We start from the raw sequence: 20,895 nt of genomic DNA, 5'->3' as shown, positions 1-20,895 counted from the left end.
TTTCTCTACTTTTTTCTCAAATTTAGTATTTCTGTGAATATTGCTTTAAATTTTCTATCAGGCATATTACTTACCTCCATTTTATTTAGCTGTCTTGTGATTTTGTGCTATTCTTTTATTTGGGACAAATTCCTCTATCTCCTAGTTTTGTCTAATTCTCTGTTTCTTTGAGTTAGAAAAGTCATCTACATATCCTGCTCTTAAAGGTAATGGCCTTATGGAGAAGAGTTCCTGTTGTGCTTTGTAGTTCAATGTCCCCTGTTGCCCAGAACCTGATAACTCAGAGGTGTCTCCTATGTGTGTTCTATGTGCCCTACTATTGTGGCTGACCTGTGTTTGTCTTTAGTCCAATCATCTGCAGTGGCTCTCTTTGCCTGTTGTGGGCAGGGTCTGGTCTCTGTTTGGTTAAAAGGTCAGTCTGGCCCACCTTGGGCTTGAGATGACTCAGGTGAGCAGTTTCCCAGAGCTTCAGTGTCACTGAATAGCAGGGCACTCTCCTCTTGAGGAGCTTTTGTTGGTGGGTGGGACCTGCAGTCAGACCAGTTGTCTGCCCCCAGCCCAGTGCTGGGGCTGTAGTCGGACTGGCGTGTATGGTTTTCTTTCCCTCTCACAGGGGCAGCAATCCTGTGGAGTGGTGCTGATCCATGTCAGGGCTGCTTGCACACTACCAGGCTTGTGACGCAGCTTAGGTTGGACTCATACTGAAGGTGTGTTCAAGAGAGTAGGTCTGCAGAAGAATGCAGGGGTGAGGCATGCAGTGTTAGCAAGCTAAGTGAAGAGTATTCACACCGAATCCCTCGGTTGTTCAGATATTTAGTTCAGGGGGCGGTGGATGGAAATTGCACCCACCAGCTCTTTTGTTCTAGGAGAAATCTCCTAAAAATCCCTTACACCCCCAGCACAAATTGTGAGACCAGGAAGTCAGTCTCCTTCCAGGTGTCTTTCAAGAACTGCTGCTTCTGGGCTGTCTTTTGTGTCCCTTTCTTGAAGCATCATTAGAATTCCTGGTACAGTCCTTTTCATGAGGCTCTGAAACTGCCCTACCTTGTAGAAGATAGTGTTTGGCCTCCGCCTCATGTCAGAGCTTTTGGGCAAGCAGGAAAGGAAATCAGTTATCTGTTGAGGATAAGGATGAATGATTATTGTTAATTATATAAGTAACCAACAACATCAGAAAGGAGAAAAGTCAAATCCTTTTTTTGGATATAATATACAAATGTTACATAAGGATTATATCAGTTTCCCTTTAGGGTAGTCACTTATATATGATACACGAGTGCTTTTCTATAAAGTATATAATCTCTGAAATATATTAAATTAATAACATTTTTACCAGAATGTAACAACCAATAAAGTTGAAACTTGTCTGATTTCACAGTTACTATTGAGCTAATTATGAAAGATTGGATATACCAAAAAAAGAAAGATTTTTTCTAGTAGTGGTTCCTTTGTAAGGTAAGAAAATATAATTTAAAAGGACATCCTGGGGGAGGAGTCAAGATGGCGGAGAAGTAGCAGGCTGAGACTACTTCAGCTACCAGGAGATCAGCTAGATAGCTTATATAAAGATTGCAAACACCTGAAAATCCATCGGCAGATTGAAGAGAAGAACAGCAATTCTAGAAACAGAAAAACAACCACTTTCTGAAAGGTAGGACCGGCGGAGAAGTAAGTGAATCCAAAGCGACGGGAAGATAGAACCCGGGGGGAGGGGCCGGCTCCCGGCAAGCGGTGGAGCAACCGTGCACAAAATCAGGACTTTTAAAAGTCTGTTCCGCTGAGGGACATTGCTCCAGAGGCTAAACCGGAGCGAAGACCACGCGGGGTCAGCGTGGCCTCAGGTCCCGCAGGGTCACAGAAGGATCAGGGGTGTCTGAGTGTCGAAGAGCTTGCGGGTATTGGAACGGGAAAGCCGGCTACAGAGAGCCGACAGTAAGCTCACAGCTCGGGGTTACCTTGAACCAGTCGCAGGGTCGGTGAGCTCGGAGCGCGGCCGGAGGTCAGGCAGACGGGAGTAACTGGGCGCTGTTCTCTGAGGGCGCACTGAAGAGTGGGGCCCTGGGCTCTTGGCTCCTCCGGGCCGGAGACCAGGAGGCCGCCATTTGTATTCCCGTCCTCCGGAACTCTACGGAAAGCGCTCAGGGAACAAAAGCTCCTGAAAGCAAACCCGAGCGGATTACTCAACCCGGCCCCTGGTAAGGGCGGTGCAATTCCGCCTGGGGCAAAGACACTTGAGAATCACTACAACAGGCCCCTCCCCCAGAAGATCAACAAGAAATCCAGCGGAGACCAAGTTCACCTACCAAGGAGTGCAGTTTCAATACCAAGGAGAGCAGCAGAATTCCAGAGGAGGAGAAAGCAAAGCACGGAACTCATGGCTTTTTCCCTGTGATTTTTTTTAGTCTTGCAGTTAATTTAATTTTTTTCTTTTTCATTTTTTGTTTTTTTCTCACCTTCTGGTAAAATTTTTTTTAAACTTTTTTCTTTTTTAATGATTTTTAACTAGTTTATCTAATATATATATTTTTTCTCTTTTTTATATTTTTCTTATTTGTTTTCTTTTTTTTTAAATTCTTTTCTTTTTTCTTTTTTTTTTTTTCTTCCTTTTTGAACCTCTTTTTATCCCCTTTCTCCCCCCTCATGATTTGGGATCTCTTCTAATTTGGTTAAAGCATATTTTCCTGGGGTTGTTGCCACCCTTTTAGTATTTTCCTTCCTCCTTCATATACTCTTATCTGGACAAAATGACAAGACGGAAAAATTCACCACAAAAAAAAGAACAAGAGGCAGTACCGAAGGCTAGGGACCTAATCAATACAGACATTGGTAATATGTCAGATCTAGAGTTCAGAATGACAATTCTCAAGGTTCTAGCCGGGCTCGAAAAAGGCATGGAAGATATGAGAGAAACCCTCTCGAGAGATATAAAAGCCCTTTCTGGAGAAATAAAAGAACTAAAATCTAACCAAGTTGAAATCAAAAAAGCTATTAATGAGGTGCAATAAAAAATGGAGGCTCTCACTGCTAGGATAAATGAGGCAGAAGAAAGAATTAGGGATATAGAAGACCAAATGACAGAGAATAAAGAAGCTGAGCAAAAGAGGGACAAACAGCTACTGGACCACGAGGGGAGAATTCGAGAGATATGTGACACCATAAGACGAAACAACATTAGAATAATTGGGATTCCAGAAGAAGAAGAGAGAGGGGAGCAGAAGGTATACTGGAGAGAATTATTGGGGAGAATTTCCCCAATATGGCAAAGGGAACGAGCATCAAAATTCAGGAGGTTTAGAGAACGCCCCTCAAAATCAATAAGAATAGGCCCACACCCCGTCACCTAATAGTAAAATTTACAAGTCTCAGTGACAAAGAGAAAATCCTGAAAGCAGCCCGGAAAAAGAAGTCTGTAACATACAATGGTAAAAATATTAGATTGGCAGCTGACTGATCCACAGAGACCTGGCAGGCCAGAAAGAGCTGGCATATTTTCAGAGCACTAAACGAGAAAAACATGCAGCCAAGAATACTATATCCAGCTAGGCTATCATTGAAAATAGAAGGAGAGATTAAAAGCTTCCAGGACAAACAAAAACTGAAAGAATTTGCAAACACCAAACCAGCTCTACAGGAAATATTGAAAGGGGTGCTCTAAGCAAAGAAAGAGCCTACAAGTGGTAGATCAGAAAGGAACAGAGACCATGTACAGTAACAGTCACCTTACAGGCAATACAATGGCACTAAATTTATATCTCTCAATAGTTACCCTGAATGTGAATGGGCTAAATGCCTCTGTCAAAAGACACGGGGTATCAGAATGGATACAAAAACAAAACCCATCTATATGTTGCCTCCAAGAAACTCATTTTAAGCCCGAAGACACCTCCAGATTTAAAGTGAGGGGGTGGAAAAGAATTTACCATGCTAATGGACATCAGAAGAAAGCAGGAGTGGCAATCCTTATATCAGATCAATTAGATTTTAAGCCAAAGACTAAAATAAGAGATGAGGAAGGGCATTATATCATACTCAAAGGTTCTGTCCAACAAGAAGATTTAACAATTTTAAATATCTATGCCCCCAACGTGGGAGCAGCCAACTATATAAACCAATTAATAACAAAATCAAAGAAACACATCAACAATAATACAATAATAGTAGGGGACTTTAACACTCCCCTCACTGAAATGGACAGATCATCCAAGCAAAAGATCAGCAAGGAAATATAGGCCTTAAACAACACACTGGACCAGATGGACATCATAGATATATTCAGAACATTTCATCCCAAAGCAACAGAATACACATTCTTCTCTAGTGCACATGGAACATTCTCCAGAATAGATCACATCCTCAGTCCTAAATCAGGACTCAACCAGTATCAAAAGATTGAGATCATTCCCTGCATATTTTCAGACCACAATGCTCTAAAGCTAGAACTCAACTACAAAAGGAAGTTTGGAAAGAACCCAAATACATGGAGACTAAACAGCATCCTTCTAAAGAATAAATGGGTCAACCGGGAAATTAAAGAAGAATTGAAAAAAATCATGGAAACAAATGATAATGAAAATACAACAGTTCAAAATCGGTGGGACACAACAAAGGCAGTCCTGAGAGGAAAATATATAGCGGTACAAGCCTTTCTCAAGAAACAAGAAAGGTCTCAGGTACACAACCTAACCCTACACCTAAAGGAGCTGGAGAAAGAACAAGAAAGAAACCCTAAGCCCAGCAGGAGAAGAGAAATCATAAAGATCAGAGCAGAAATCAATGAAATAGAAACCAAAAAAACAATAGAACAAATCAACGAAACTAGGAGCTGGTTCTTTGAAAGAATTAATAAAATTGATAAACCCCTGGCCAGACTTATCAAAAAGAAAAGAGAAAGGACCCAAATAAATAAAATCATGAATGAAAGAGGAGAGATCACAACTAACACCAAAGAAATACAAACTATTATAAGAACATACTATGAGCAACTCTACGCCAATAAATTTGACAATCTGGAAGAAATGGATGCATTCCTAGAAACATATAAACTACCACAACTGAACCAGGAAGAAATAGAAAGCCTAAACAGACCCATAACCAGTAAGGAGATTAAAACAGTCATTAAAAATCTCCAAACAAAAGCCCAGGGCCAGACGGCTTCCCGGGGGAATTCTACCAAACATTTAAAGAAGAACTAATTCCTATTCTCCTGAAACTGTTCCAAAAAATAGAAATGGAAGGAAAACTTCCAAACTCTTTTTATGAGGCCAGCATCACCTTGATCCCCAAACCAGACAAGGATCCCATCAAAAAAGAGAGCTATAGATCAATATCCTTGATGAACACAGATGCGAAAATACTCAACAAAATACTAGCCAATAGGATTCAAAAGTACATTAAAAGGATTATTCACCACAACCAAGTGGGACTTATTCCAGGACTGCAAGGTTGGTTCACATACCTCCATATCATCAAAGCCATCTACGAAAAACCCACCGCAAATATCATTCTCAATGGAGAAAAACTGAAAGCTTTTCCGCTAAGGTCAGGAACACGACAGGGATGTCCATTATCACTACTGCTATTCAACATAGTACTAGAGGTCCTAGCCTCAGCAATCAGACAACAAAAGGAAATTAAAGGCATCCAAATCGGCAAAGAAGAAGTCAAATTATCACTCTTCGCAGATGATATGATACTATATGTGGAAAACCCAAAAGACTCCACTCCAAAACTGCTAGAACTTATACAGGATTCAGTAAAATGTCAGGATATAAAATCAATGCACAGAAATCAGTTGCATTTCTCTACACCAACAGCAAGACAGAAGAAAGAGAAATTAAGGAGTCAATCCCATTTACAATTGCACCCAAAACTATAAGATACCTAGGAATAAACCTAACCAAAGAGGCACAGAATCTATACTCAGAAAACTATAAAGTACTCATGAAAGAAATTGAGGAAGACACAAAGAAATGGAAAAATGTTCCATGCTCCTGGATTGGAAGAATAAATATTGTGAAAATGTCTATGCTACCTAAAGCAATCTACACATTTAATGCAATTCCTATCAAAGTACCATCCATCTTTTTCAAAGAAATGGAACAAATAATGCTAAAATTTATATGGAACCAGAAAAGACCTCGAATAGCCAAAGGGATATTGAAAAAGAAAGCCAACGTTGGTGGCATCACAATTCCGGACTTCAAGCTCTATTACAAAGCTGTCATCATCAAGACAGCATGGTACTGGCACAAAAAACAGACACATACATCAATGGAACAGAATAGAGAGCCCAGAAATAGACCCTCAACTCTACAGTCAACTAATCTTCGACAAAACAGGAAAGAATGTCCAATGGAAAAAAGACAGCCTCTTCAATAAATGGTGCTGGGAAAATTGGACAGCCACATGCAGAAAAATGAAATTGGACCATTTCCTTACACCACACACAAAAATAGACTCAAAATGGATGAAGGACCTCAATGTGCAAAAGGAATCCATCAAAATCCTTGAGGAGAACACAGGCAGCAACCTCTTCGACCTCAGCCGCAGCAACATCTTCCTAGGAGCAACGCCAAAGACAAGGGACGCAAGGGCAAAAATGAACTATTGGGATTTCATCAAGATCAAAATCTTTTGCACAGCAAAGGAAACAGTTAACAAAATCAAAAGACAACTGACAGAATGGGAGAAGATATTTGCAAACGACATATCAGATAAATGACTAGTGTCCAGAATCTATAAAGAACCTAGCAAACTCAACACCCAAAGAACAAATAATCCAATCAAGAAATGCGCAGAGGACATGAACAGACATTTGTGCAAAGAAGACATCCAGATGGCTAACAGACACATGAAAAAGTGCTCCATATCACTTGGCATCAGGGAAATACAAATCAAAACCACAATGAGTTCATGACCTGAGCCGAAGGCAGCGGCTTAAGCCACTGAGCCACCCAGGCGCCCCCAAAACCACAATGAGATATCACCTCACCCAGTCAGAATGGCTAAAATAAACAAGTCAGGAAATGACAGATGCTGTCGAGGATGCGGAGAAAGGGGAACCCTCCTACACTGTTGGTGGGAATGCAAGCTGGTGCAGCCACTCTGGAAAACAGCATGGAGGTTCCTCAGAATGTTGAAAATAGAACTGCCCTATGACCCAGCAATTGCACTATTGGGTATTTACCCTAAAGATACAAACGTAGTGATCCAAAGGGGCACGTGCACCCAAATGTTTATAGCAGCAATGTCCACAATAGCCAAACTATGGAAAGAACCTAGATGTCCATCAACAGATGAATGGATCAAGAAGATGTGGTATATATACACAATGGAATACTATGCAGCCATCAAAAGAAATGAAATCTTGCCACTTGCAATGACATGGATGAAACTAGAGCGTATCATGCTTAGCGAAATAAGTCAAGCAGAGAAAGACAACTATCATATGATCTCCTTTATATGAGGAAGTGGTGATGCAACATGGGGGCTTAAGTGGGTAGGAGAAGACTAAATGAAAGAAGATGGGATTGGGAGAGAGACAAACCATAAGTGACTCTTAATCTCACAAAACAAACTGAGGGTTGCTGGGGGGAGGGGGTTTGAGAGAAGGGGGTGGGATTATGGACATTGGGGAGGGTATGTGCTTTGGTGAGTGCTGTGAAGTGTGTAAACCTGGTGATTCACAGACCTGTACCCCTGGGGATAAAAATATATGTTTATAAAAAATAAAAATTTAATAATAATAACAAAAGAAATTGTCCAATGTGCTGGAAAGACACGATTATGAACATGATCTAGTTTTTGCCATAAAGGGATTTACAGATAACTTGGGGTGACAGACCTGAAATTACTGATAGAGCTGATCATAAAAATAGTAGAGGTTTTTACAAAGTGATATGATGAAAACTAAATGGGAAGCAAAAATTTGCTTCTGCTCAGAGAGATATAGACAGAAAGTGCACCAGGTGGTAATATTTAAATTGGGCGCTGCAGGATGAATAGAAGTTTTCCTTATAGACTTACTTAAGGGGGAGAGGTAGCATCAACCACATAAAAAAGATGCAGAGACAAAAAAGTGTGTGGTGTGTTGGAAGGGTATGTGTAATAGTCAAAGAAGAACCTGACTAAATTTCCTGAAATATACATTACAAAAAGAAGTTAAAGCAGCTACTGTGACTTCCCAGTACAGCAAATTGCTTAAAAATCTGTTGCTAAAATAAACGATACACATTTGTAAAAGTATATCATATCACCACTTAAAATTCTAGAGTTAACACATACTACTAATCTTACAAGAATATTGAGTATCATATGAAACTGTTATTATTTTAAGTCAAAAGATTTAGGTCATTTTAATGAGAAGATAATTTCAGTGAGGGTAAAATGAAATCCCAAATGCTATGGATTTGTGTGTTTTATATGCCTTATTACTTTGAGAAATTCACTGAATAAAAGTTTTTTCTTCACTGATATTTTTAGAGGCAGTTAACCCTATCTGTTGGCCCTTGAAACAAGAAGATGAGTTTTTACAGTGAAAAAAAAAATGCACTAAGAGATATGAAAGCCTAATATATTGCTGACAAGCTTAATATCCTTAAAATTTTTTAAAATTACAGTTTTAAATTTGGATTCTTTAGTATATGCAGCAGATATCCACTTGTGCTCGCCTAAGCCCAAAGTGCTCATTTATAATAAGGGTACTCTGGTATGTTGAGAATCCGAGGAGATTTGAACAATCACTGCTCAGGATGAGTAAAAGCAAGGTAATGACTAAGAGTTCTGTGCTGTCTCAGTTCCTTTGGCCCCCAGAAAGCCAAATGGCTAAGCCAGCCCACCAGGGCCTTAAAACACGGTAGCCGGGGCCTACTGCCCACTCGGCATACACTCCTGAAAATATACGGGAATGATTCTTCCTTCAGATACATATTCTGAAGAATCAAACATTTTGTTCTATACACAGGCAAATGAGTCTAAGGGTCTTACATACTCTAGTTCACTGAATGTATACAAGGTCTTTACCGTAGCACTTGGCTATAATGTAAAAGGTATGCAAAAACAGCACAGGCTGAGACATTTTCTTTATGTTTTGTTTGCGCAAATGTCTGACATACTGTTTGTCAGAAACAAAATGTAAAAGTTTCCAGAGAGCTGCCATCAGTGGCTATAAAAAGATTAGCAGGAGCATTGTATTAAATGTTAACTCTTAGCCAGCTAAAGAGAATGGCAAATGAGAATGATGTTTCAGGCTAGATTCTCCGGAGGATTTAGTGAGAGTCGCCTCTCTGGAGAAATCACAAAGCCCCTGTTTGAATGTTAATGCAGGCTTTCTCTTTGGTTGGGTAGCAGGAGGAAAGAGATTTGAGTCACTGAGGTTAGTGGTGCTTCCAGATTTCACTCTTCTGGCCAGGGAGGTACAGGGACAGAGATGAACTTGTAGGAGCTGAGGAGACAATCCAAAGTCACATGTGGGAAGCTGGCCTGAAGCGCTAAGGTAGGTATCAGCATAAGAGAGTAAGATTAAAAGTCTAGTGTTTCCCCAGGGCTCTGGGGAGCCCAGAGGAGAGAGAACATTGTACTTCCTGATGCAGGCTGATAGTAGCTAATAACAAGTGACTTTGATTATGGGCCCGTTACCTCACCGAATATCCTCTTGCTTTATTTCACTTAATATTCAAAATCTCCTAATAAGATCCTTTCACTCAACTTGCAGTTGAAGACATTCAGGCCGAGAGAAATTAAGCAGCTTGCTCAAGTAAGCAGGAGAATCCGAATTTGAATGTGGTCTGAGGGGTCTGGTCCATGCCGCCATGTCACCAGATAGCCTCTCCTGAGTACGAGAGCAGCAGATGTTCTGTATTAGCTTATACCTTTGAAGCTGTTTGCAGAAAAAGGAGCAAGCCACTGACAGGTGGCCTCACAGAAAACCCCAGCTTTCCGACTGCATGAATTTACTCTGATACTCCCTATAAACAGATGTCAGCATAAAGACTAGAAGAGCAAAACCAGTCCCTTCCTTGGTAAAGGTTTACCCAGGAGCATACCAAGTGATGACAGTTTCTCAGGCAGCACCGTACCTTAGTAGAGCACTGATTTGTACCACGTTAGAGACGTGGCAACTTTACCGGGGTTATGAATTTGATTCCTTTTAGATGGTTGGCAGCTTAGCAGGACATGTTTGCCAAAACCACTGAGGCTTTCCTTGCAATTAGAAGAAAGAGCACCCAGCCATTTTGCAAGTGGGAATGTTTCCCATTTGTATACCATCTAAAAAGAGATTAAAGCTATTTGTTCTTATTTCTCCTTTTATATAATAGCCTTAGTAAGGATACTTATTCTGAGCATATGTGACAAAATCATTAATTGAAATTAAGTAAGTTAAGTTATAAATTTATATAATTTATATATTATAACCTGAAACAAATATATAATATAAATAATTTTGAGTTAAAACTTATAAATTTATTGATAATGGAAGGTAATTAAAGGTAATCAACTGTGTAGAAGTGTGATTTCTCACATTGCATGTATATTTTCTTCTTTGGGGCATTTTTTGTTTCCTAACTTGTATTCTGGTAACTTATATATGTCCCCCACTATATTTTTGGCACCATTACTGAGGAGTATAACTTCATTGTAGGCCCAGCATTTGTATCTCAGTGGTATTTTCCCCAGTTATGTTGAGTTACTTTTTTGTATCTCAAGCACAGCACTTTTAAAGCATTTAGGAGGTAATTATTTTATGCGTCTGAATTTCCCCAGCATAGCAATGCCTTCTGTTGCTTGTTTCTATTTTAGAGCTTTGTAAATTTGTGTTAGAGCAGGGTTTTCTAGACCAGACACTGTGTACCACCCCCACAATTTTTGCCAAATAGATCACCTGTACCTTCTATCTAATTTATATTTTCCTTAAGTAAATTCAGGACTTTTATCTAAAATTTATTTCTGAAGGAACTATGTAACTATTGCACATGGGAAACCAGAACCACTTATCTTAAGTAAGATGTGGAAAATTTATGCACTGCAAACAGACTCTGGCTTTATAGTCTTATCTGCCCGTAAGTGAAATAAGGAGGAGAGAGAGAGAAAGTAGCTGTTACTGGGAAAGCATTAAATACATACTGGCACCAATCAGAGACTTTATCCTTGATGTAATAAAATTAATTACAAAGAAGTTTTAGAGGAAATAATTTTCTTACAGTCTAATGTTGTCATTACTTAATGCCACTTTGTTTAAGACCTTAATCATCTCACTTACAGCCATAGACCACTTTGGGAACATTTCTTATAATATGACCCCCAAACAAAACTCACGTCAGAACTAATTCCTCATTGTTTGCTTTTTGACAAGTTAATTCCTTTAAGCCTTGATTCCTCCATGTGAAAAAGGGATAATATATTCCATATTTCAAGATCAACTTTGAGAATTATATGAGGTATTGTTCACATTTTGTCTAGTCCTGTGCCTGGAGTTTATTAAAATACATGAATACCTTGGGGTGCCTGAGTGGCTCAATCAGTTAAGGGTCCAACTCTTGATTTTGGTCCAGATGATGATCTCAGGATCATGAGATCAAGCCCTGAATTGGGATCCATGCTGAGTGTAGAGCCTATTTAAGATTTTCTCCCTCCCTCTCTCTGCCCCTTCCTGTCACACTCAACATGCTTTCTCTCTCTAAAAAAAACAAACAAAAACAAATCATGAATACCAACTGTGTGCTAAGCATACACCTCTGGGGTTTCAGGATCTAGAAGAGCACATGACAGAGAAGGGCTCTGCTTTCATGGAACCTAACATTCTGTTGCGGGAAAAATCAACAATGAACAACTCAACAAAAGAGCAAGGTTATTTGAGGTAATATTGATAAAAGCTCTGAAGTAAATATAATGAAACACTATGAAAGAAAGTGACTGGTGTTCAGGGAATACTAATTTCCTTCCTAATTCTCAACCCTATATGGTTGGAATTCCATATATGCAGAAAAAGATGAAGGCTATTGAGAATATGCTTGTCAACTGAGACAAGCAAAGGGCCTAAGACCAAGAGGGAATAATAATGGCAGTTTAAAACATAATTAAATACATGGTCCAAATTTCAAACGTCTGTACTGCTCTAAAATTTACCTTCTTAAATTATATTCTATAGAACATATGATCCTCTCTTTGAAACAGAGAACATTTCATTGTTCATATCATGGAAATGAAATGTAGTTGGTGCTTTATCACCTACTTTTGTCATGGTTGTGCTTTTAAAAGAACACAACAACTTCAGAACTTACTGTATTATGTGTGATGAGTTTGATTTTAGGAAAGTTAAGAACATTCTGCCACATAGTTCAGGCCCCTAAATATACTTTCACTCAGCAAATTCTGTGTTGGGCAGGGCTCGAAAGTCCATGAGCTGATGAAGACAGAATGGGAATAATTAAGTTTGTACCTAAATCAAAGGATGAATTTTTATGGAGAGAACCAGTTCTGAGATTTCTGAGATCTATTATCTGTCCTGTGAATGATAAATGAACACATTTGAGGCATTGCAGATTAACTTTGGAGAGCCAGGAAAAAAGTTACCTCTTTTCCCATTCCTTCATCTCTTTGCCACTCTAGTCATTTGCAATGATTTTGAATCCTGTTGCTCTTACTGGACTTGTTAACATCCTTCTGATGTCTAAATGGCTTAATTGCTGGAATTAAGATTTTGAAGAATCAATTACGAGTATCTAGTTGGAGGCAGTAGACCCAATTAGGAAGTACCAAGAAGGCTCTGCTCCCTTCATCTCAGTCCTAATTGAATTCTACTTTTTCCTCTCCAGTAACAATAAATCTTTTGATCTCTGCGAAAGAAGCAAAGATCAAGCAGATCCTCAGAATGAATCACCTCCTTCCCCCACTTCTTCAAAGATCTAGTTAAATTTGAGTTGCACTTATTTTTTTTAAGTGTTTTCCAATGCAGTTACCAGGCACAAAAGAAAATTACTTCCTTTATTATCATAACTGAGAAACACTATTTCATTTTTCTTCCAGTATTTTTATGTTACATTTTAAATCAATGAATTTCATGTAAATTTAACTTTTTTCTCTGCTACTTCACAGTAAGAGGCTTTCACAGTAATACCACAAATAGTTGCTTTTTATTTTCCTGTGTAAGAACCCCTACCTCTAAAACAAGTCGTTCAGGGCTGTTCATAATTTACTTTAGAAACGTAATGATTTTTATTTCCCAGAACAGCAATTAAGAATGTTTAACAAACTAGATGATGTAGTGGAAAAAGCCATGATCTACTTCTGACCCCAGTATTTACTATTTGTCTTTCAGCAAGTGAAATCTGTGAATTCTGAATCCCAAGTTGCATTTCTATAGAACAATATTTTATCCATCGTGCTTTTTTTAAAAAGATTTTATTCATTTATTTATTTTACAGAAAGAGAGAGTACACATAAGCAGGGGGGAGCAGCAAGCAGAAGGAGAGGGAGAAGCAGACTCCCTTGCCCAGAAGGACCCTGGGATGATGACCTGAGCCAGAGGCAGACGCTTAACTGACTGAGACACCCAGTAGCCCCCCTCCTTGTGCTATTTGGAGGGAGAATCAAATGTGGAAATACAAATGTGCTGCTTTTAAACTGCCAAGACCTCTACAAGTAAGTTTTATTTTACCACAGTGCTAGAAGAAAAACATGCTATGGCTCATAAAGCACAACAGTGGTTAATCTCATTTTTTAGTGCTTACTTTATGGAGCTACTTGCATTCATTTGAATGCATTCAAATGTTATCTCGAGAGCTTGAAATGCGCTGTATCAGTTCTTCTCTAAACAAATCCAGGAGATGAGTGCTGAGATTCCAAATGTAGCAGGAAGGAGCAGTTCGGATCCACTTTTCTATTAGTCTTGACATATGTATCAAGGTACTGCTTTAAAGATTTCATGAAAATTTACTTCTAGCAATAAGGACACAAATAATACACTATCTGTAAGATCAGTTCAGGGCCAAAACTGTATTAACATTTTGAAATCAACCTGCTCACATTACCGACTCCTTTCATTCATTGTCTCTTCCTTCAAACCTACCATGCAGGAAAACCTCTGACACACAAAGCCTCTGGGGATTTGTTTTTTGTGGCTATGTCATCTAGAGAGCTCTCCACAATCTTGATTAGTTTGGGGATTTCAGGTGCATAGCAAATTAGAGAGCCTTACAAGGCTGGAATTGTGTTGAATTTTATTTGGTGAAGTAAGGTGAAACTAAGTAGAGCTCAGTGAAGAAAAGATTTCAGAAGACAGAGCCTAATAGTTAAGAAAATACTGTGATGGTTAATTTTATATGTTAACTTGGCTATGCTACGGTGCCCAATAGTTTGATGAAACACGAGTCTAGATGTTGCTGGGAATGTATTTTTTTAGATGTTATTAACATTTTAATTAGTAGACTTTGAGTAAAGCAGATTACATTCTTTCGTGTGGGTGGGTCTCATCTAATCAGTTGAAGGCTTTCAGAGCAAAGACCGTTTCCCATAGAAGAAGGAATTCAGCCTCAAGACTGCAACACAGGAAGCTTGCCTGAATTTCTCATTTGCCTGAAAGCCTGTGGAATTTGGGCTCAAGACTGTAACATCAACTCTTACCTGAATTTCTAGCCTGCCAGGTTGCCCTTCAGACTTCAGACTTGCCAGCCTCCATAACTGTGTGAGCCCATTTCCTTTTCTCCCCCAGATTTTATTTATTCATTTATTTATGGTGTGCACAAGCAGGGGGAGGGACAGAGGGAGAGGAAGAGAGAGAATCTCAAGCAGACTCACCACTGAGCATGGAGCCCAATATGGGGCTCAATCTCATGACCCTGAGAACATGACCTGTGCTGAAATCAAGAGTTGGACTCTTAACTGACTGAGCCAGGCACCGTGAGCCAATTTCTTACAATAAAGTGTATGCTTGTTTTCTTTCTCTCTTACCCTCCCCCAAATGAAAGGGGGATAGTAGATAACAGTGTAAATTCATTCATTGTGTAGTCTTTTCAATCCTCACCTACTTCTAGTTTTCCAACATTTACTTCTTCCATCCAAACTAAGTATATAACTTGAAATTCTGCAGGAACATAATTCTATGTTCAAGATAACAAGTTTCTAAATAAAAGTTGTTTTTTTTTTCCTTCCAAATTCTAATCTTATCTTAAGGATAACACTTTCTGAAATTATAGCCCTTTACAGATTTCCTTAATATCCATGCATGTGCTTTGGAAAGAAATCTAAAATTTGCTATCTATGAAGAAATACTAGAGTGATAATTCATGTTCATTCTGGGAGGCCTAAGGCACCACTTTTTTTTTTTTTTTTTTAAGAAAATGACATAAAAAAGAACTATCATTTAGGAGATTGGCACACTGTTGTTTGAAAAGATTAAGAGGAATGATCACTGTGGATGTAGTCTGCATTTTGCACACAAACCAATCAAGAACAAACTGACCCAATTATCTAGCCATAGCTATGCCAATCCCTTTGGGTGCAGAAGCCTGTGTTCTAATGAGACAGACAAATCTGAAACATACTACACATTTATACCAATATTTTCAGGTCCACAAAACCTTTTGTTCAGATCCATAAATAAAGTAATAAAACAAAAAGCACCAAAAAAAAAAAAAAAAAGAGAGAGAGAGAGAGAGAATTGAACTGCTTGTTCAAGGCTATAGGAATGACCAGAGCAGGGCTTCACTGGTTTACTTAAAATTTCCCACTGCATCAGCCCCGTTGTTGTTACCTCTGGGAGGCGCTGTGGAGGACTACCTGAGAACCATTGCGAAGTCAAGTTTGCTAGTTCCTCATTTTCCAAGAACCAATGGATTATATAAGTGTTATCCATTAAAAAGCATTTGAGGGTGGACAGAGAATTGCTGGAAAAAAAATACATATATACATATAGGGTACGTGTTGGGGTTAATGTAGAGCATAAACTCAACCATAATACCTGACTTACTAAAATGTAACACGAAAAAATAATAAAATAAAATAAAATGTAACACAGAGGCCATAGAGGGCGAAGGAAGGTTTCAGAGAAGCCTGTGTGACCACTCTGCTGTTGGAATGCCTCGAGGAGTTGCCTTCCTGAAGCTTTCCTAGCCCAAACAGCCACCCTGTGATCTGAGAGATGCCTTGTCGCTTAAGCTATGTTTAGCAGAACCCCTAGGACACACTTGAGAAACAGTGATAAAGATTTGTGATTATCCTGAAGAACCAATAAAAGCGGGAGCAAAGAAGAGCAAAGGGTCTTTGCTTTTGAGAGTTGACCCTGTTGCCTTCTCCTCACTTTTGCAGCAAAGTCTGAAGTCATCTTTCATCCATGGGTACAGGGATTTCTGACCATTCCTGGCAGGTGCTTCAGTTTCAGAAAATGTAAAGTTAAAAAAAAAAAAAAAAAAGATGGGCCTTAAAGACTACATGTCACAAACATTACAAGAAAATGATTGCAAAGCTATAGAAATTCCCAAGAGAAAATGCCAACATGACGGAGCAAATCAAGACAGACTTGGTGGGAAAGATGACACTCTATAGGTTGGATTTGGAAGAAGAGGACAAGGAGGGAACCATCTAGTGGTGGCAACAGCATGAGCACAAGTGCTAGAGCAGAAATGACAAGCTGATTTTGGAAAATCTGAGACTTTTCCATATCTTGAAGACCTGATTTCTTTTTGCTTAATATCTTCTTCAACTCATTTCTCTCTTCTTGCATTTTACTTCTCTTCTTCTTGCATTGCATTGCAATCAGGAGGAAACAAGCTCCTTTAAAACTTTCCTGAGAAATCTCCTCAGGTAAATACCCAATCGTATTGCTTGAGAGTTTGACCTTCAGCAAAACACTAGAGTACTAGTTAAGTGAAGTTCTTTGCCATTATATAACAAAGATCTCCTTTCTTACGGTTTCCAGTAACATGTTCGTCATTTCCATCTGAGATCTCACCAGAAAGATCTTCAAAATCCATATTTCTAACATTCTGTTTCTGATTATTTATTCTCTAAGAAGATAGAATCTATCACTGAAGCTCTTGCTTTTATTTCTGAACACTTACAGAATCGCCTTCAACATCTATTATTTCTACCAATAGTCCCTTCACAGCAAAGTGGGCTTTTCCTAGCATGCCCCTCAAAATTCCTCCAGCCTCTACTCCTTACCCAGTTCTAAAGCTGCCTTGACAATTTTAGTTACTTGTCACAACAGCATCCTACTTCTTGGTACCAAAATCAGAGAGGGAAATGAATGAAATGATCTTAAAAAAAATTATTTATTTGAGAGAGAGAGAGAGCCCATGAGTGAGAGAGAGTGTGGGGAGGGGCAGAGGGAGAGGAGAGAATCTCAAGCAAACACCCCACTCAGTGGGGAGCCCCACTCCGGCTGCATGTCAGGATCCTGAGATCATGACCTGAGCTGAAATTAGGAATCATATGCTCAGCCTACTAAGTTACCCAGGCACCCCTGAAATGATCTTTGTTGAAAAAATATAAAATTATATGAATAGGAAAAAGATCTGATTAGTAATCCCAGAAAACATATAGGCATTTAAAAAAAAAAAAAAAAAACGACATGAAACTAAGAGAATAAACTCTAGAATAAACTCTAGAATTAAATAAACTGGAAGAAACAACTGCGAATTTTACCCAGAATTGGATTAAATTACCCAAAAATGCAGTATAAAGAGAAAAACTTGAAAGAGTTGTTTATATGGGGTGTTCTTTGAGAATAATTGTTTGTAAAATTTTAGTGGATTCTAGTAAAAGATAATAGAAGAATATTGGAACAAAGTAGTCAAAGACATGATAGCTGAGAAATTTTAAAACATATTAATAAAAATTATAGGGAAAATAATAAACTATAATTTATTGATCCAACAATAATTAGTAAAGGGAGAAAAAAGAAACCAGGAGAAATCTTTGATGAATTAAAAGTATAAAATAAGGTGGTCAGCATAACTTGAAGTGCATTGTAATAACAGTAAGTGTGGATAGATTAAATCACTCCATTAAAAATCAGAAACTATCAGTGTTGATATAAAAAAATCATTTATACACTGCTTATAAGGGACACTATTATACACATATGCACATACACACCCCAAAACAGAAAATACAAAAAGGAAAAAAAAGAAATATACTAAGCATATATGAACCAAAAAAGAGTTGGCGAACAGTATTTGTCAGAATGGAATATGAAGTCAAAGCATTAATGTAAAGCAAATAAGCTAGACTTCATGACAAAGCTATAGAGACTATAAGTTTGTATATACCTAATAATATAGACATAAACTGTAAAACACCAAAAGCCCTCATCTACAAAAATGCAGAATTACAAAATAAAATTGAAAAGCTCATGTAAAGCATAATGGCAAAATTTAACACCTCTCTCAGAAACTACATATTTGGAGAATATAGAGAGAATTCGAGTAACACATGTGACAGAATTGTGACTTTACATATCCCTGCACTCAAAGGTCAACACAACAGAGGATACACATTCTCCTAAAGCATGCATGCAACATGTTAGATATTTATAAAATTAACTGTACACTCTCAGTCACAAGGAGTCATAGTTATTCAAACCCTATTATCTGATTGCTATGCAATTTAATTAGGAATTAAGTACTACAACTAGTAATTAAAATCCTACAGGTTAGAAAATCTGAAAAAAACAAAAGCTTAAACAATAAATAGGTTAAAAATAATTTACAAGGAAAATCATAAACTGTAAATGGTTTTATCAGCAAACTAAAACATGAAAAATTTGTGAGCTATAGCTAAAGCAGTACTTAGGAGTTATGAATAGTCTTAAATATATTTACTACAAGTAAATGAGCTGGTACTTAATCCAGAAGCTAGATGAAGAAGTCTAATAGAAAGTTGAAGCAAAAGAAGTATAAAAACAAAACACAAATTAAAAACCTAGGAAAAAACATGAATGGAGATGATTTTTAAAATCTATTTCTTTGAAAGCTAATAAATCAGGCAAGCCTCTAGAAAGCTTGATCAAGATAGATGTGTACACACATAAATGTATTATCACAGGATGGAATACTAGACAGAGCAAACCGGGTTATCAATACAGAGGAATCACAAAACATCCTGTAAAAAGAAAAAATTGCTGAACTATAAAAATTTTTGTAGTTTATTTGCTTATTCCTTTAACAATGTTTTGTATGTTTATATGTACAAATCATGTGTGTGTGTGTGTGTGTGTGTGTGCGCGCGCATATGGGTATGTTGTGGATATTTCTGTAATAAAGTTACCCGTAACATTTTCTTAAAAAGTGTGAAGCATATGGTGAAATGTTAGCATTTTTTTTATTAAATTAATTTATTTTCAGAAAAACAGTATTCATTATTTTTTCACCACACCCAGTGCTCCATGCACTCTGTGCCCTCTATAGTACCCACCACCTGGTACCCGAACCTCCCACCCCCCTGCCACTTCAAACCCCTCAGATTGTTTTTCAGAGTCCATAGTCTCTCATGATTCACCTCCCCTTCCAATTTACCCCAACTCCCTTCTCCTCTCTAACACCCCTTGTTCTCCATGATATTTGTTATGCTCCACAAATAAGTGAAACCATATGATAATTGACTCTCTCTGCTTGACTTATTTCACTCAGCATAATCTCTTCGAGTCCCCTCCATGTTGCTACAAAAGTTGGATATTCGTCCTTTCTGATGGAGGCATAATACTCCATAGTGTATATGGACCACATCTTCCTTATCCATTCATCCATTGAAGGGCATCTTGGTTCTTTCCATAGTTTGGCGACCGTGGCCATTGCTGCTATAAAAATTGGGGTACAGATGGCCCTTCTTTTCACGACATCTGTATCTTTGGGGTAAATACCCAGGAGTGCAATTGCAGGGTCATAGGGAAGTTCTATTTTTAATTTCTTGAGGAATCTCCACACTGTTCTCCAAAGAGGCTGTACCAACTTGCATTCCCGCCAACAGTGTAAGAGGGTTCCCCTTTCTCCACATCCCCTCCAACACATGTTGTTTCCTGTTTTGTTAATTTTGGCCATTCTAACTGGTATAAGGTGATATCTCAATGTGGTTTTAATTTGAATCTCCCTGAGGGCTAATGATGATGAACATTTTTTCATGTGTCTGATAGCCATTTGTATGTCTTGATTGGAGAAGTGTCTGTTCATATCTTCTGCCCATTTTTTTGATATGTTTGCCTGTTTCATGTGTGTTGAGTTTGAGGAGTTCATTATAGATCCTGGATATCAACCTTTTGTATTTTTTAATCATTCAAGAAATTAATATATGTGTGCTTGGAGTTTCTTTTTTTCCCCTTTCCTCAATCCCATATAAAAAAAAAAATTATTTATTTGACAGAGCACTAGTATGCAGAGTAGAAGGCAGAGGGAGGGGGAGAAGTATAAGCTTTCTGCTGAGCAGGGAACATGAAATGGGGCTGGATCCCAGGACCTTGGGATCATGACCTGAGCCAAAGGCAGCTGCTTAACTGACTGAGCCAGCCAGGTTGCCCCTCCTCAATTCCACTCATTCTTTTCCTTCCACTGAAGTAATCATTACCCTGAAGATGGTGTTGTTTTGTTTTGTTTTTTCTTTCCCAACTAGTTTTATAATTTTACATTTTGGAAAAACTCCCATTTCTACAAAGCAGTTTCTCTTTTTCCATTTTAGGAAACTATAACTTTGACAATTTGGTTTTCTAGTTGCTTCTTTATTTGACAAAGGAATGATACCATTCTTTAAAAGATTAAGCCAACTAAATTAATACTGACATTTAGGCCCAGGACCATAAGGAAACCAATTTTTTCTTGGCGCCAATTATGCTATGGGTAAGTAAAACAAAACAAAACTGGAAAATAAAGTCACCATCCACTATAAAATCTTCAGAGTATTTACTGGCCC

The sequence above is a fragment of the Mustela lutreola genome, chromosome 1 (assembly GCF_030435805.1).
Source record: "Mustela lutreola isolate mMusLut2 chromosome 1, mMusLut2.pri, whole genome shotgun sequence".
NCBI classification, from domain to species: Eukaryota; Metazoa; Chordata; class Mammalia; order Carnivora; family Mustelidae; genus Mustela; species Mustela lutreola.
The sequence above is the reverse complement of the archived record's forward strand: the minus strand, read 5'-3'. Positions refer to the sequence as shown.